At 31.3% G+C, this 16,753-nt stretch overlaps 1 long non-coding RNA gene across 1 annotated transcript; it reads left to right on the forward strand.

Annotated features, from left to right (window-relative positions):
* Nucleotides 1-7,309: 7,309 nt before the first annotated feature.
* Nucleotides 7,310-8,957, forward strand: LOC120073893 (uncharacterized). Its single transcript, XR_016528289.1, has 3 exons — nucleotides 7,310-7,445; nucleotides 7,538-7,628; nucleotides 8,678-8,957. It is a non-coding gene; the product is annotated as an uncharacterized LOC120073893 (long non-coding RNA).
* The last annotated feature ends 7,796 nt before the right edge of the window (nucleotides 8,958-16,753 follow it).

Raw genomic sequence — 16,753 nt, forward strand, 5'->3', positions numbered from 1 at the left:
CAATATTAATATTAAAGGTCCGAACCTACCACCCTAGAAATTAGTTTGCGTTTTCAACTTTAGATGGAACTAAAATCCAAACCATAGACACAATTCAAAAATTCAAACTAATCAAAAGAAAATAGAAGATAATGGAAATAAATCAATTCAAGCAAGAAAATTATAAAAAATAAAATAAAAATAAAAATAAAAAGTTAAAAAAATAAAAAAAACACTATGAAAAAGAAAATTGCACCCAAGGTCTGCGCACAAATATAAGGCCCTAATATAGGTCCATGGTAGTAACAAATACATAATATATAAAATTTAAAAAATAAAACTCAACCTCTATATCTTCAATATGATAGTAACTAGTTAGAAATACACAATATACAAATTTTGAAAATAAAATGTTGCTCTATACATTTTGTCTATATGAAAGTAACAAATACATAGTTTGAATGAGAAATTTTGGACCAATCACAAGTTACCACGTCATTTACTAAATTAATGACGAAATTCCAAATTACTAAATTGGGGCTCAATTAGGAGTTGGCATATGTCTCGAATTGAAATTGAAGACAAATTTCGATGACGCCACGTGGTTTTATCATAACCGTTGAATCATATAAGATTAATTTGACCCAATTTGATATTATTATTTGGGTTAAAGCTTCTAAACCCAAAAATATGTTGAGTTTGACTCAAATGTCAAATCAAACCCAAATCCAACTAATTGGGCTCAAGAGTCAGACCCATTGGTCAACCAAGCCCAAGCCCATGAAACCCACCTGAAAACTGAAATTCTATTTATTTGTTGGGAGTCAGCAATTCTATACTCCAAAGAACTTATAGAGAATTCTCTACAATTAGAAGATTTGAAGATGTAAGCATCCTGAAGACTGAATAAGCATTCTGAAAACTGAAGTCGTTTGAAGATACAAGCATTTTTACATTCAGAGAGTCCAGAGAGAATTCATCAACAAGCAGAAGATTCCCAAGACTTCTGAAGCTACACTCCTAGAAGACAAAAGACCCTTGAAGACACAAACACTCTTCCAAGAATTCTACTTCAAGAACGTTCGGTGCTTTTCTTCTTCAAGTCAAGCACATCCACCCAGTCGAGAGAATCAGAGGATCATGTACTAGGGATCGAACCACATCGCATCAAATTAACATCAACATCAACACCAACTTAAGTTCAACTCCATGAAACAAGTTTCTCCAGAAGCCTCATGTGAACACTAATCCTCCAAGAAAATCAACAAGCTCAAAGACCGATCGTCGAAGAAGATCAACAAGCCCGAAGGCCGATCATCCAAGAAGATCAGCAACCCAAAAGGTCGATCATCCAAGAAGATTAATAAGCCCGAAGGCCGATTTCCAAGAAGATCAACAAGGCCAAAGGTCGATAGTCCAAGAAGATCAACAAAGGCCGATCGTCCAAGAAGATCAACAAGCCCAAAGGTTGATCATACAAGAAGATCAATAAACCCAAAGGCCGATCATCTAAGAAGATCAACAAGCCCAAAGGTCGATCATCTAAGAAGATTAACAAGCCTAAATGCCGATCATCCAAGAAGATCAATAAGCCTAATGGTCGATCACTATCGTTCAAGAAGATCAACCAGCTTAAAGATAATAATTTATTCTAAAAGCATCAAAATACTATGTATTAGAGATTGTATTCACTTTCCACAAAATTAATACAAATATAAAGTTTAAGTTCCACGAAACAAATTTCTCTTGAAATCTCATGCGAACACATAGTACATGGAATAAAAAATAAAGACACAAACTAGAAGAAGGGTTTGAATCTCATGATGACACATAACCCACCACTTAATTACAATGCCCCAAAACTAACTCTTTGTCTCTCCCCTTGTGCTCATTAATCCACCCTCTTCAAACCTTCACAAAACCCTAACACTCTATCCTCATCCCAACTCTCAGAAGACACTCATACAATCTCTATCTTGGTTTTTTATGCGTGCTCCTGACCTCTCTTATATATCTGTCTCTTGGATGATGTATCCTACAAATGGTGAAAGCGGAAAACGAATGGCGACTTAATGACTAATCTATCCAACCAAAATTCCAACAATATTGACAAACGATCAGATCTGAAATAATTTATATAATAATACATGATAAAATCTTCTAATTTAAAAAACAACTCAATTATCTTATGAGATTTTTGTATTCAAAATTACTTTTAAAATAAAAAAAGAAGAAAAAAATTGTGGAGCATAAAGATCCCATCAAACTAGGAGAAGATATTAGAAGTATGTAGAGGGTAAATGTATAAAATTAACCCTCATCCCTGGCCCAACCTAACAAACCTTAAGCCATTTTTCATTTAAAATGGAGAATAGGCTTTTTTCAAAATCAGTTCACGGCATTAGACATTATTTACCCTTTTTTTAATAAGAGAATTGGAGCGTATGATAGATTTAAGGATTTGGTTTTGAAAAACGGAAAAAAGGGCAAATAGTAAGATTTATAGTAACTCATGACATGCACATGACCACAAATTTTCAAATCTCTATTTTACCCTTGTTTAGTTCGTAGCTTTTGTTATTAATGAAACTACAAAAATATATGGAACAATGTGGGTTCTACATACATAATAATTGTTGATGCTTAACTTCTCCACTTTCCCTCTTATCAATTCATTTGAAAAACTAAGAATAACTGTCTTCCTCAAAACAATTGTCCTCCCTGATTTTCTTCACGTAGTTAATGTTTCAATGCAGATTTTATTATTAATTTAGATTCGATTTAACCATTTTTCGAATTAATCTCACTTGAATTAAGTATCCAATTTTTTGTACCAATTTTATATTTTAAATATCCATATATTATCAAATTTTATTTACCTAATCAAATTTTAAATTTATTCAGGTGTTTGAATTGTTTTTTTATTATGATATACATATTCTTAATCAATTAACATGATATTTTTCCATATTTTTTAAGGTTTAAATTTTTTTGTATATGTTATTAAATTTAATTGTACATATTTCATATTTAGTCACTATTTTAGTTGACATTTTGATAATACCTAACTTTCCTTTAATTGGTTCGTATGTCTGAAATATTAAATACAGTATAAGTGTAGAGCTTTATTAATAATCAAAATATAAATATAGTGGAAGTAGAGATCTTGATTAATAACTGGGATATAAATACAATCTAATTGGAGAACTTGATTAATAACCAAACTAATCATATTATAATCCAACGTATCCAATTTCAAAAATGAAAATAAGTGTCATTCCCTAATTTTTGTCCTCTTTTAGAATTTGAATTTATTTTTGTTATTCAAATTACATTTTGATAACTAGTTCATGAATTGATTTAAAATAAACCAATTTCTTCCTACTACTTCATGAGTTGATTTAAAATAAACCAATCTCTTCCTTATTTTTCTTCCTCTAATTGATTCAAATTAGCTATATATTTTCGAAAATATTCAGAATTAATCAATCTTTAATTTGTTTATCACCATTTTTTTATTTTAATTTATAATATATCTTTAGATTTTACATTATTTTATTATTTTAAATTCGAATTAAATTTTTTTTTTATCCTGGTTAGGATTTTACTTAATATTTATATATATTATCATCTAGGAAACTGTATATTGCATTTAGATTTTATCATTTTTGTATTTTTATAACCATCTTTTATTTATTTTTATCTTATTTATTCTTATACCATTAGTTTGCCTTTTTGACAAACAAATAAGTATTCACTTTTGCAATCTTGTTGTTTTTGCTATGTCTCTACAACGCGTTAGGTTTCTTTCGGTTAAATCATAAATGAAAATGGAATTATGAATACAATGTACTGGTACATAAACGAACTCCCTTCCTGATTTTTCTCCTCTGGATTATATTTGAATTTATATTTTATTATCAAATTAGATTTTATCTAACTCCTTGTTGAATTACAAAAACTTCTTGATTTTTTTCTCCAATTTATATTTGAATTTACTTCCTAATTTTTGTCTCCAATTTATATTTGAATTTATCTTTTATTATCAAATTTGATTTTATCCAACTAACTCTAGATTTGTTACAAATTCAATTGTATGTAAATATTTTTCATTATTTTATACATGTTGTTATCAAATTAATTTGATCTTTTTTCCATATTTTTGATATTTTCAACTTTTATATAGAAACATATAAAAATGGCTTGTTATACTTAATAAGAAACATATAAATGAGAATTAAACTTTAAATGTTTGAAACATGTGTGTAATATATATATTTTTCAGTTTATTATTATTGTTATTGTTGTTATTATTAACAACATAAGATAACAAAAAACCCTAAATCTCATGTTTTTCATCTTTTTCACTTAGCCGCTCCAAAATCTTTTTATCCCCTTCTCAATCTCATGTATGCGATCATTGACCCTTTCTTGAATTCAATTGTCTTGGTTACATTATAAGAAAAATCAGCTCCTCTAACGCCTAAATCGGTTGCCGACGCCGTAAAGCACCGTCAACTCCCGACGTCGTAAGAGACCGTCGGAAGTTTCTAAGGAACTCCTGACGGTTAAAATAGGCGTCAGAGTTCCGAGCTAACCGTCGGGCGGCATCGGTCAGATCCCCCTTCTCCTTCATTTTTCCCCTTCTTCTCTATATTAAAACCCTAACCCCTCCCTCCATTTTCCCTCTTCCCCACCGCTCCCCCTTCACACCCGCCGCCCCATTTCCCTTCTTCCCTTCATGCCCCCACCTGCGCCGCCTCCCTTCACAGACGTGCCGCCGCCTTCTCATTCCTCCTTCGCGCCGCCGTCTGCCGCCACCTTCCCCCTTCATTGCTTGCGTTTTTTTTTTTTTTTTTTTTTTTTTTTTTTTTTTTTTTTTTTTTTTTTTTTATTTTTTTATTTTCAAGTTTACAACAAGGTTCGTGCACATCCATTTCATTTATTTTCTCTTATTTTGTATATTAATTTAAGCCATTGTTTTTAATTTCTAGCATGTTGGTAATAATGTTGCTAATTTAATTTCTAGCATGTTGGTAATCTAACGTGAATTATGAATTATGGATTGTGGATGTTATTGTGAATTGAGTTTTTTTTTTTCCTTTTTAATTCTTAAGGTTATGGATTACTTAATTTACATTAATAGATGTGACAATTTATACAATTTGGTGGATTATTGTGAATTGTGGATTATGGATGTTACAATTTATGCAATTTGGTGGATTATGGATGTTACAATTTACTTAATTTTGGATTTATTTTAGGGGGAAAAAATCAATAACATTAGGGGCAAAAGAAGTCAAATCACCTATTATAAATTATTTAAAATTTAAAATTAATCATGCAATTATGGTAGCAAAGTAATTATGTCTTAAGTAGCTTTATGATAAATAATTGTTGGCTATCCTGCAGTTATGGTAGCCAAACAACTAGATTTTAATGTGTTTTTTTGTCGTTTTTGTGTATTTTTTTATATTCGCAAGGTTTCATGTTTGTCACGGAGTGGGTAGAGTTTGATTATACTCATTTTGTCGTTGAACTTGGAGTTTTTGTATGTTTATTATGAATGTTTATGAAGTTCTAATGTGTTGAGGGGGGTGGGTTGAGATTGGTTTAGATTGTTTTAGGGAGAAAGTTTGAGTTTTATGTGTGTTCGTTCTTGTTTATGAAATTTATGAAGTTTGGTTGGACGATTATGAAGTTCTAATGTGTTCTTGTTTATTTATGAAGTTTGGTTGGACAATTATGACATTTGTGGATGTTTTGTTTATGAAGTTTGAACGTGTTGTGGATGTTTAAAGATGATGACATTTGAATGTTTTTGTTTTATTGTAGGATGTTGTTCGAAGATGAAGTTGGACGATTGAGGTTGTTTAAGATGCTGTGTTCCAGACGTTGTTTTCTTTTTTGTATTTATTGAGGTTGTTTTCATTTTATTTCTTCTATGTATTTGTGAAAACAAATTTCTTTTATTTAGTATCGACTTTGTTTTATTGTAGGATATTGTAATTTTTCATTTATTTTGTTATAGTATGGACTTTGTTTTCTTTGTTTTATTTATTATGTTAATCTGTTTAAATTGGTTAATTATTTTTTATAGGTTATTCAGACCAAATTTTAAAAAAATTACAACTTATAAATTAAAAATATTTAAATGACAATTTTCAACTAATGAAAGAACTCCCCACACATATTTTACTACGTCGGGAGTTTCTGTAATTTCCGACAAATAAAACAAACAGTCGGGAGTTCTCGAACTCCAAACGCATAAAACAAGGCATCGGGAGTTCGAGAACTCCCGACGCATGAAACAAAGGTGTTGGGAGTTAGTTGAAGAACTCTCGACGCATGTATAGGGCGTCTGGAGTTCCTCGAACTACCAACACCGTATATAATGCGTCAGCAATTTGAGGAACTCTCGATGCCCTATACATGCGTCGGGCGTTCTTTGACAACTCTCGACGCCTTTGTTTCATGCGTCGAGAGTTCCTCTCCCGACGAGTTTTTCCCAACCAAACTCCCGACGATCCATTATTCATCAGAAGAGGCTCTCCCGATGCATTTTCCACCCTTTCCCGGTGAATTGTGACGTCGGGAGAAGTTCGATTTCTTGTAGTGTTAGCTTTTGACGACTGCCCTCGCCAGGAAGCCAACCTTTTTCGCTCGCACACATGTTTCCTACGTTTCTACTTTGAACATTGTTTTTCGCTCGCAAAACCAATTGACTTTAAAGATCCTATGACAAAAAGGTCACATGGAATGAAAACAATGAAACTCTCTACAACTGGTTTGATGTCAAACACAATCAAATTTTCAATATCACATCATCTTGAAGTTGCAATTCTTTCAAATACTCCCTTGCCAACAACAACTTCACTTGTACAATCAATTTTGCTCTTTCTCACCCTGGAGGAAGTATATCGTTGTAGACATCCATCAGTTTTGAGTGACCCCCACTGCCTGGTCGTCATCTTCCTTTTCATACATGCGTTCTATAGGCAGCTGGAAGCGTTAAAGACCACATTGGATGATTTTTAATTTTTACTTGTAGAATGTTTAGATATTGTGTATTTGTGGTTCTAGAATATTTAGGCAGAGTATATATTTGTGGTATTCGTATTGTTTTTGAAGTAGTGTATCTTTGTATTCTCGTTTGTACTTAATTTTGTTGTTTTAGGGTGTCATTTACTGATTAGTATTTTCTATTATATAAATTTGTTTTACTATTTTTATAATTTTGAAATATTTTAGCAAAACTTTAAAAACTGCTATTCCTTTTTTAAAATGGAAAAATTATTAAGCCGGGCCCAATTTGGATTAAAAAGAAAAAGTAAAAAAGACCCCCACAACTTTTGAATCACTTCACGCTTCACTACCTTCTTCTTTACGAAAAATTAGGGTTGCTTCCCGATTTTTCTTGTCTCTACTCACGTACCTTAGGAATCAAAAACCTCTATCTTCAAACGGCATGTTCTTCTTCTCTTTTGCCCTTTCTCTGTTCATATTTTTGTATTTAATTCCAACCGTTCTGTTTTTTTTTTTTTTTGGAGATTTGCAGAGGATGAAGGTTGTTGCGGCCTATATGTTGGCTGTTTTGGGCAAAAGTATTCACCCTTCCATTGATGAAATTAAAGTCATTCTTGGCTCTGGTATTTTTCATTTAATTTGGTGATTTTAGATTTTGTAGGTTTTTTTTTTTTTTTTTTTTTAAAAATTTTATTTGGTTTTCGTATGTTCTGCATGTATTCAGTATTCTGCAATTATTCCATTGATGATTGACTATAGTTTCTGTTACTTTATATGGGGAGGGGTTTTAATCCTCAAAATCCCTTTTCCATTGGTTTAGTTTTCATCTCTTTAATTAATCTAGCAAGTTATTGTAAATCACATGGTGATTCCTAGAAGGTATATATATGCTAAAAATGTACTTAAAATGAAATTAATGACTTTTCATATCGTTGAATCAAGTAGTATTGTCGCTAATTTTCATTTTTGGGGATTGTAGAATCTTTAAAGCTAGAGATTTTTCAAACCGGATCTATGCTTCGGATGAAGCAAGAAAAAAAATGCTTTTTGAAAGAGTTGAGCAACTACAATTTGGGTTGGGGTCGAATCATCCCAGCTATATAAAGTCCATGCTTCAGTCTCTTGTTAGTGGTGGAATTTAGCTCGTAAGCATGTGAAGTTCTTTTGTAGCAACTCGCATTTTTCTCTATATATCTCTTTACTGAGCATGCTGCGCGATGTGGGATATTAATTAGTATATTAGATCAATGAAAAAGGCTGATTTTCTGAAGTTTGAGTATTTAAATGTGTAAAGGCTATAATAGAATGAGAGGATAATTACAGTTTCTTCTTCTGTAAGATAATATCTAATAAGCGAAAAATACTCGTAAACTTCTTTTTCCTGTGTAGTTTTTGAAATTGTCATTTGTTGTTTGATTGCTGTCCTATTCTTTGACACATAGTTAGTAGTTTCTGATATTGTCATTTAATTGCCTTTTGATTATCATCTGATTACCTTCTATTTTTTTAAACATATTTAGTAGTTTCTAATATTGCCATTTGATTGACATTTGATTACCTTCTATTTTGTCACATAGTTAGTAGTTTTTGATATATTGTCATCTAATTGCCTTCGATTGCTATCTGATTACAATCTTATGCTTATGTCTAATTCATTCTCCATTTCTTTTAGGTTGTTGAGAATAGAATGTAAACGAAAAAATCTTCACAAGATAAGTCTGAAGTGGAGAATGAATGATAAAAAAGAAAATTATGAGATGTTTTTCTTTTGAGGATTTTTGCACTTTGATGTTAGACTTTGTGTTTTTTATTGATAACATACTAAACAATGATGTATATAATTGTTATCTTATATTCCAGGTTAAACTTTCATACTATCATGTAGTTTCTTATCGATAATGTATCCAACTGTAAAGCCACTATGAATGATTACCAAACTTTTCTGTATTGCATATCTATCATTATTATATCACATGCCTATTTACGATGTTGATATACCTTATATTATGTATATCACTTAGTAATTTAATACATTGATATACCGTGTTTTAATAAGGTACAACTTATGGAGTATAACTTAGCAATCTATCAAAATTGTGTATAAACTTGATTGGGTATATCATTAGTAATTACTTATTAAATATCACTTAGAAATCATCACATTGATACTAAGTAGTTTATGATGGAAAATCATAATACCAACCATGAAATTAAAAGGTAGAAAACTGCAAATTTTACTAACCATGGAAATCAAATAGCAATCATAATACAGTAAAATAAAAATCACAAAATACTTAATATCTAATGAAAAATCACATGACAATAAGATAGCAATCAAATATCAATCCAATATCAATCAACATTACAAGAAAAAGGAACTCTCCTGATACCTAAAACAATCGTTGGGAAATACATTGTCGGGAGAGAGTCTCTCTCTCAACTATGTAAGGGTGCCGTTGGGAGTGTTCAATAACTCCCAACGTGGTATGTGCCTCATTGGCGGTTGATAAGAACTCCCGACGCACCAAAAGCAGGCGTTTGGAGTTCAACCAAACTCCTGATGCCTCACCATGCACGTCGGGAGATGGGAACGAAAGGCCAATCTGGACGGGTCGAACTCCGAATGAATTAAATAATTCTTTGAGAGTTGTGTAGGAACTCTTGACGGTTATGATAGGGAGTTCCCTAACCTCCAAATCGAACCCCCAATTTCCAGATCTACCTTCTTCCTTCTTCTAACCTTAGCACACAAACGAGAAACCCCCAAATCGAAGCCAGCTGTTCATCCGTCGCGTCCATTCTGTTGTCGTCCATCGTTCATTGTCTGTCTTCTATTGTCCATCGTCCGTTCGTCCTTTAATCTTGAAGGCAATTGGTCGTCCATCCATTGGAAACTACTTTTGGTGAGCAAAACTTTGACTCTACTTTTGATAAGTTATATCGAAGGAATTGAGCTTATGCATATATTTCCTTGATTTTCGAGATAACGATTTCCTTGGTTTTGTCTCTATGTGATGTTTGATTTGGACATTTGATTCATTCCCATCTTTGTCCTAAACATCAAAAGCATTCCCTTCTTTTCAAGTTTAAACAATTTTTTTTTACACATTAAATAAATTAAATATGCACAGGAAGAGAATCAAAGTGAAAATTAGACAAGCACCTCAGCTCAAGTTATACATTTTTTAAATTGTAAAATAGTTTTTGAATTTCAACAAAGTCATCATGGCACAAGGAAATTTAATTGAGAATTCAAAATATCTTTCTGCCCTTGATGCCTAAACTAGCAAATAATTTACCAAAATATTCTTCTCAACTTTTTTACTTTTGCCATTGTGGTTTTTAAATTTATTTATTTTCTTACTCTTAAAATTTAATAAAATTTTCCTTTTTTTTTTGGACAATTTAAATGTTTCTACTTCAATCTTTGTGTTTAATAGAACGGCACTCTTTAAAACATTTTCTAATGTTATGTTTTTTAGTCATGTAATTTAAAATGTAAGTAAATAAATAAATAAATTGATTTTCACATGAAGAGTTTTGTAAATTAATTTAGCATTAATCTCCTTTTGACATTGAATTTGATGAATATATTTGTAGGATGAAAAGGTAATGAAAGGAAAGAATAAATGGGATGAACCATACTTGTTGGATTGGGGTGTTTCTTATAAAGTTGTAATATTACCTCAATCTGTAATTGGACCCATGATCCATGGGAAAAAAAAAAGTATTTTGAGGGTAATGTAGTAGTTTATCATTCATTGAAAGATTTTGATTTACCAAAGAGGTAGTATAGAAAAGCTTTTGAATGATCTTTATCTTTTGTGTAACATGTTCTCTTTCTCTACCTCTTGAAATTAGGATTTTGGAAGTGTTATGATGTTCCTAGAAGATGGTTATACTTTTGACCCTCTCCCAATTTCTTTTGCTATGTTATTGTCCTGTAGCTTTGTTGATAAGGTGTTTGTGACTTCTATTGAGATTTGTTTCGATGTTAATTAATGAGATTTGTTTAGTTTGCTTGTTGAGCATGATTTTCGTAACCCCATAAGTTTAATAATTTTAATTTTTGGCATAAAGTGATTAGTTATTTATTATTATTATTTTTTATAAGACATAGCTTTGCTCAAAGAAAGTAAGGCTTGATTACATTTTACCTTGAATGAAAAGATAATGTGATGAGATTTTATTCCCCATTCTCTTTATTCATGAACCACTATCTATTAAACTATTTTAATTTGATCTTTGTACTATTAATTATCTAAATAATGTAGGTTATAATTTGTTTTGGATTACAAGTTGGTCAGAAAAGGTTTATTTTTAAAGATGGACAAAAAATGGATTAAACTTAGAAATAAGTTATCGAAGGAGTATAGAGAATGAGTATCCTAGTTTCTAAATGTGACGAAGTTTCATGTTAATGATTCCTGACGAATAAGATGTTCATGCTGAAGGAGTTAGATAACATGCAACGAAAGAATTCAAAATCAATAAGCAATCTAACTATTCTTAATTGAGTTTAAAACATGCTACTCATAACAAGTTTACAAGAGGGTTTAAGTTATTCACTACCTTTGATGAAAACTCCATGAATTCAGCAAGATATCCACAAATTTGAGCTTGAATCTTCAAGTAGACCGGTACCAAGATCTTCTCTACTAATCTCAAGTGATGATTGTGTGGTAGAAACACTCAAATTGAGTTGGACTTAGATGAATTTAAAAGAAAGAAGAGGGTTTTCACTTTCAGTAGAATTTTGGTTTAAAATTACAACATAGCTATCTATTTCTCAGCATTGAGCTTTAATTTATAAGCTCCGATAATGCATGGAGATGGTCTGCATGTAGGCCAACTATTACTACAATAATTAAGAGTGAATCATAATGGAATATGATTGAGCTAGGTGATTGGCACCATAGTGAGTTTTTCCCAATTCTTGAAAAACCTCACTTTGTTCAATTTAAAATTGTTTTTATAAATCAATCAAAATTGATTTTTAAATAAAAAAATTTTATATTTAAATAAACTCATTTATTTAAATATTGGTTTTTTTTATAAAAGTAATTCAATTAATTAATTTTAAATAAAACTAATTTTAATTAATTTATTAATTTAATATCTTAATATTAAATTAACAAAACATCAATTTCATTATTATGATTTCAATTTCATATAATTAACATTTAAATCACAATTTAAATATAAATTGATTCTCTAGTTTCGTTTAATTTCGATAAAATTAAACGTTTCAATTGTATCGTATACAATTAATTGAAACCCTAAATTGAATTTGAACATTTCAAATTCATAATCCTAATCTCAAATTTCATCCAATAATACTCAATTTATTAATCCAGTTTATGAGCTAGTAGAGGGACCTAATGGTCTTACAGATCATGAGCTCCAATGATTTGTAATTAATTGGTTAAACTCTTTAAACTGAATTAATTACTATTCGTTAATTATCAAGACACACCACTATAGTTCGATAGTTGCACTCTCCTCACTATAGATGTATTTCTATCTATTTTAACCATAATCGGTAAGTCGATCCTTCACAGGTCGTTCGTATTTACAGCTGAGTCAAAATTACCGTTTTACCTCTGTAAATACATCTTGCTCCTTAAGCTCCCACTGACCCTCTATTGAACAACTGATTCATAATACCATTTATGAATCATGTCTATCTCTATCAAGAGAGGGCGGGGCCTTGTTGTTCAAGACAAGGAGTCAACACTTAAGAGAACAACCTATTTGCTAACCCTAAGACATATAGGAGTGGATTTCTTCTTTCAAGGCTATGTCCCCAGCTATCTATCCGGTCTTATCCTCAAATGGGAGGCTTATTGACCAGTATTGTTGGACTACCCTCACCTGTGCAGATCAATGGATAATCCCGAATAAATAGGAGTTCATAGTTAGCTCAGGATTAAGATTGAGTTATCCTAGGTAATTTTAGTTTGAAATAGTCAGTTTTAACAGTAAACGGTCGTTATAAAGAAAAGTGACAATTTCGAGGTCCAGTCTTATACAAACTCATTTCATAGGATGCCCCACTCACATGTCTCTACATGAATGATCTGTGGATCACATCATTTGTATTAGCATACAAAAATGGGTCACATCCAATAGTGTTATCAAGATGAGATATCTAATTTCATCCATATACTTATAGACCATTTAGGCTACATACTATAACTTGATCCTATTTATGTCATCACATAAAGTTAAAGTATTCATACTATAACCATGGATTTTTTTATTGGATGTTCATAATAGAATGCAATATCAACAATTTTATTGAATAAAATACCCAATAATATTTTATTGATAAATAGAATGTTTATGAATTGTGAGTTTTAGGACATTCCCAACACATGCAAGAATTGTATAAATTTAATGTGGGAAAAGTTAGATGTTGTGGAGCGATATCTATAACATATGGAATATCTCCCTCATACTGTGAATGGGTATATCATGGAGAGCCAGTTAACTTATCTAGAGGTTTTGAAAGTCATACAACTCATTCCATACATAATATTGAAGCAAATAGTATAGAGTATAATATTGTTAAAGAAAATAAAATGTTGAATTTTATAAATGATTGAAGATATGATACGATCATAGAAAGTGGAATCTTATTGTTCATTAGGCCTAGTTCACCTGTTTCGAACCAGAGGACTCTTGCTTAGGTAATAGTTAGCCTTTTTTTTTAAAAAAAAAAAAAAAAAACTTTTAGGTGTCTTATCCGGTCCATCAACTGTTAGTGTAAATATACATATGATGTATGATTTTTCTTATATGTCATATTGTATGTCATATAGAATCAAAACCCACCATAGATTATGCATTTAATTTCATGCATCATTTATATTACAAGTGTTATAATATATGTATATGCATGATTTAATTTTATAGTATGCTCATGCATCATATAATATAATTGTTATACTATATGCTTGCATGCATAAATAACATAACCATGCATCATTTATATTATAATCGTTATAATATATAGTTTGAATGTATGCATGTGATGCATGTTATTTAATTTCATTACTTTGATATATATAAGTGTTATGTATATGTAGTAATGAAATGAACATTGCATGATGCATGACATTACTTTAGGTAATCTTATAAACGTTATAATTTTATAAAGTATGTCAATTGATGTGACTTTAATTTGTTTAATTTACTTTATAAGAGTTATAAAATGAAATTAGAAATTAAAATCAATAACTAAGAATTTCATGCAAACTTAGGTAAAATCATTTTTTAAAATAATTTTAAAATATGATTGAGATAGACCTAAGTTCATAAATTTCTAATGAGATTAGAAATTAGATTAATCTTTTTTAATCGATTTAATAGGATTAAATTAATTTTAATAAAAGATTAAATTCGCAACAAATATATCTATAAGGAACCTATAAGACGGGTTCTGGCTAGGCTGGGGTACCTAAGATGACGGAAACGGAACACCCCTACCTGGGAACCTACCTGGAAAGGTGAATGAGATAGATTTGCTACAAGCATGATTGATTAACATTTGTTAAAGTGGTCAGCGAATATTAATCAAAATTGTTTAACTTTCCAAAGTAAATGTTATTTTTGGACAAACTTAAACAATCACTTAGTAAAAATAATTAGTCGTATTTTTCCTAAGTAAATTCAAACCTAGGTTGTTAAAATACTCAATGGGAGGAAAAGATGTATATGATACGTCATTTTTCCACTCAGACTCATACTTGCCCTTGAGGTACCCTGGGAGCATCCCCCTTCATATGGTGTTTGCATATGTCAATATCAAGGTGAATGGAAAGAGTATTTATAGTAAGTGGGAGAGAGATGTGTATCAACATGTTCTATGATCTATTTCATTAGTTTGCACCGTGGGACCTTCTTGCACAACCTTGATGCGCCCTGGGAGCGCCCCCCTTCAGATGCTTTGTGCAGTATGTCAATATCAAGGTGAACTCCATAAATGGATAGGATCGCTTTAGTTTTTGTCCCAATTGGTTTTTCCCTTCGACTGGCTTATTGGGGTAGAACTGTAAGATCTAAAATGAAGGGTCACACTTACAAAAAATTATTAAGCAAGTTAATGATTTCTTGACCAAATAAATGATGACTGATCGTTATAGAAATAAGAGTTATTATGGTGTAATGATTGGTTGAGAGTGTCTCAATTTAGTGATGGGACAACTGACTGCCCTTTGGTGTCTTTTGTCCTAAATCACTGAAGCATCATTGTAAAATCAGATGTTAAATGGTGTTCATTTAGATTTTGCTAAAACTGATTGGATTTTTTAAGAGCTATGCTTAAATCTAATGTAGATTAATGTGTTTATTTTCTAGTAAATATGTCAATTAGCGTTTTTTCGTTAGTTGCCTTTTCTAGTTTGACTGATTTCAAATACATGACGTGGAAAATCCATTAAAATGTTTTTCGTGGTGACCTCGAAATTTTCATGACTGAGGATTGTTCTCAGGTCCTAACCCCTGATGCACCATGAAATGTTCGTAATGTATATGATGTGTGGATGAAGGCTAATTCTAATGCATGAGTTCACATTTTGGCAAGGATACCTGATGCGTTGGCCGAAAGGTTTGAGAACACGGTCATTGCACATGAGATCATGGAATCAATGTGAGAATTGTTTGAGCGAATATTCTCACAATTCAAGCAAAGAAAGATTGATGACAATGAAACCAGTAGTATCAGTTCCCAAGATAATCTCTAGTCCATATTGAATGTCAAAGAACTAACAGATAAAGCAATCATTGCCAACTCTGGTGAAGTTCATTGACGAGGATTGTCGTTTGAGATGAAACTTGGAGTTTATGACTTAGGTTCTGGAACTGATCCCACCACTCTCCAGAAAAGGAATAACTCCAAAGAAAATAAATTTGATTTATTTGTCTTGGAGACGTGCTTAGTAAAGAATGATGATTCTACCTGGATAATTGATTCAGGAGCTACTAACCACGTGTGTTCTTCCTATCAAGGATTTAATTCCTGGAAATAGTTGGAAGCTGGAGAGATGACTCTTAGAGTTGTACTGGTGAGGCCATTTCAGCTGTTGCTGTAGGTAGGTTTAAGTTATTTTTGGATAAGAAATGATATATGTTATTAGATGACGTATATGTAGTTCCTCAGATCAAGAGGAACTTAATTTCTATTTCATGTCTAATTGAACAAAAATATTCTATATCTTTCTCTGAGAATAAAGTGTTTATTTTTAAGAATGAAATGGAGTTAGGGTTTGGTTCAATGGAAAATAACTTGTATGTACTAAGGTCATTAGTCATAAAATTTGTGCTTAATACTAAAATGTTCAAAACAGTAACAACTGTAAAAAGACTGAGAATTTCTCCTAAAGAAAATGCCCATCTTTGGCATCTAAGGTTAGGTCACATCAATCTTAATAAGATTGAGAGGTTGGTGAAAAGTGGACTTCTAAATAGTTTAGAAAAAAAACTCTTTACCAGTATGTGAGTCATGCCTTGAAGGGAAAATGATCAAACGACCTTTTACTGGAAAAGGTTATAGAGCCAAAGAAACCTTTGAGCTTATACATTCAGACCTTTGTGGTCTAATGAATGTAAGAGCACGAGGAGGGTATAAATATTTCATCTCTTTCATAGATGATTATTCTAGATTTGGGTATCTATACCTAATACAATATAAGTCTGAAACTCTTGAAAAGTTCAAGGAGTATAAGACTGAAGTGAAAAACTTGTT

The sequence above is a fragment of the Benincasa hispida genome, chromosome 3 (assembly GCF_027475165.1).
Source record: "Benincasa hispida cultivar pf3 chromosome 3, pf3_genome.v1.1, whole genome shotgun sequence".
Classification (NCBI taxonomy): domain Eukaryota; kingdom Viridiplantae; phylum Streptophyta; class Magnoliopsida; order Cucurbitales; family Cucurbitaceae; genus Benincasa; species Benincasa hispida.